At 47.5% G+C, this 2,692-nt stretch overlaps 1 pseudogene; it reads right to left on the reverse strand.

Moving 5' to 3' along the window:
* Window positions 1–280: 280 nt before the first annotated feature.
* LOC147429666 (nuclear poly(A) polymerase 2 pseudogene) lies at window positions 281–2,409 on the reverse strand (annotated as a pseudogene).
* Window positions 2,410–2,692: the final 283 nt, after the last annotated feature.

The following is a 2,692-nucleotide window of genomic DNA, read 5'->3' on the forward strand; positions in this document are numbered from 1 at the left end:
GTTTACCGGTCTAGATAGTCAAAGCAGAGCTCTTCAATTTAAAGCTCCAATTTTCATTGGTTGGCCATGTATCCAAGTCTAGAGGCACTACACACTTTGCAACATAGCCCAAATTGGTTTTCCATCATTTTGCCCAAACCAAGCCAATAACACCCGAAGCGCGACTTAAGCCCACGATATGAGTAGCACAAATGTTAACTAAAGTTACTGATTTTTGCATTAAGTAATTAAAAAAACGTCTACAGAGAAATGATTGTTGCATTAATTAATCAAAAACATGTTTACAGAGAATGTGTAAACAACATCTATCCCTGGGTCAGTTGGCTTGCAATTGTAGCCACCGGGCAAGAACTACTGGACTATGACAAGGAATACATTCTTTCACTCTAACTCATCACCTGAGCCATTCTCAGCTTGATCATGCCTTGATGGAGGCAGAGTTGGTATGCTCACACAAACTCGTTTGCTGGTAGAACCATTCATGACACGAACGTTAGCAAACCCACTTCTCGGAGCGGTGAGATAGTGCCCATTTTCTATTCTGGTTCTCGGCACAAAACGATCATCACGTTCCTTTCCCTCTTCACATCTGCCAGAGTTTGTTCTGTTGGCATCAGGATCTGACGAAGGATCTGACGACTTGTCCGAAACTATGTCTGCTGACTACTTAAAATTTTGGCGCAGCAAACCATTCACATCGTCTGTGGATGGATCTGCTTCCCTCCTTGAAGGAAAGATGCTTGATGACTGAGTTGGCCTAAGCCCAGTAGAGTCAACCGAACAGGCCTTCTGTCGTTTTGGTACAGAGTTTCTCAATTCATCACAGGCATCCCCAGCTTGGCCTTCCTGTGAAGATGGTGGAGAGTTGCTCGATGATTCCAGTCCTGGGCGGCAAATTCTTTTCGGCCTTGAAGGGAAAACAAATTGCGGGATCTGCTTCCGTCGTATGTGTGAAACATGAATTCTCATGCCAGGCTTTCTGTAGCGATAACTATTGATTGAATGCCTAAACTTATCAACAGCCCCCTGTATATTGAACTGCTGCTGGCCTTCTTGAACGGGAACACCTGCATGCCCACACCGCAATCCCATGAAAAAGGCTATGTGTTGCATTTGCTTGGACGTATCTACAAATTCGCAGGGATAGGGATGGCATTGCAAGAGAAGCTTTGTATCGCGCTCGATCCTCATTGTCAACTGTCTGAGACGGGATTCCACCCAACCCTTCCATGTACGCAGGTCATCCTCATCTACGGCCATTATATCAATCTGCAGGTAGTTTTTGTAAGCCTCAAAAAATGGAAAAGTCTCAAAGAGCGCACTCCATTCTGCCTGCCTTATCTCCACAGCCTTGCAGACCTGGTTGGCATTCTCAAACTGGTCAGTTATGACTTGAAGAGTACTGGCGGAGACATTGTAGCTAGAGTTCATGCATGGATATGCAGGGGTTATGATGGGCATCACATGTGTCCCGTCCCTTGGGTTCTTTTGAGGATCCCAGACAGGAAAGCCCAGCGTCCCTTGTTCAATCTCGCATAGCATGACAGGGCTTCGCCATCTCCATTGTGTGTAAACTTGGAAGAACCTGCAAAGCAGCATGCTGGGTACAGCATTTGGATACAACTGGAAAATGCGAGCCACCAACAGAGCCCAATTCACTCCGCCAAGAAAGCCGGAGACATTTGAATACACTACTCGTCTTCTGGCCCAAAGCTTGATACACCGGAGCGTGGTGTGAAATGCCAGAATGTTAGGAACAAGGCACAGTATGAGGTCCGTAACCCGACATCCATTCAGACTTCGCACGCTTTGCTCATCAACATTGCATAGAATGGAGTCTTCAGATAGGTCTAGGTCCTCTGGAATGACCCAAAGCGCAAGCCTTGCATACAACAGATCTACTGAAATGCCTTGGAACTTGAATTTGAGAAGAGGAACATGGGCATCTGGGACGGGATGAAGCTCCGTAACTTGGGGATTTTCCCTGAGCATGTCATGAAGCACAATGAAGAAATCGTCCTCTCGAGTAGCATGTCGAGGGCCGACACAGAGGGCATCGATGTCTGCGCCAGGGCCATGCACGCCGAGTCGATACGATCCGAAAGTGAAGATCGTGGCATTTGCCTGCTCAACGAGCTCATGGCTAAAGCCCCTGTTGCAACTGACGTGCTTCGAAGCATGGACTCTTGGGGAGGTTCATAAACTCCAGCGCTCAATAAGAAATCGGTGAGTTTGCGGTCGATGACAGCGTCGGCCTCTGTGGGTCCAGAAGACGAGAGGTGCTTCTCGGGGAAATGGCACATTTCAGTCCTCAACTTCGTTCTCTCTGCGCGGACAGGCGTCCTCAAACGCTGCTCCTCCACTTGGCTCCTGAGTCCTCGACTTCGCTCGGCAAGGCAGGCAGGCAGGGCTTCGTCGAGTCGCACACTGGAAGACCTCGATAAAAATTTGTAATGCATGCATACTTGTAGCGCCGGCCAAAATCGAAGGGGCGCTTAAAAACTTGTAAATGAGCTTTTTCATTGTGGGATGACTGAGTGCATTCATCTTACTGACTGGAAATTTTGAATAGTTAGTGATGGTGCGGAGACGAGAGAGAGAGAGAGAGAGAGAGAGAGAGAGTGTGAGTGCACAAACAGTATGAGACGGGATTGCAATGTTGTGCTTATTAATTGGCTGGGGGTTAATTTAG

Source organism: Adiantum capillus-veneris, chromosome 22 (genome assembly GCF_014529385.1).
Source record: "Adiantum capillus-veneris isolate H3 chromosome 22, ASM1452938v2, whole genome shotgun sequence".
NCBI classification, from domain to species: Eukaryota; Viridiplantae; Streptophyta; class Polypodiopsida; order Polypodiales; family Pteridaceae; genus Adiantum; species Adiantum capillus-veneris.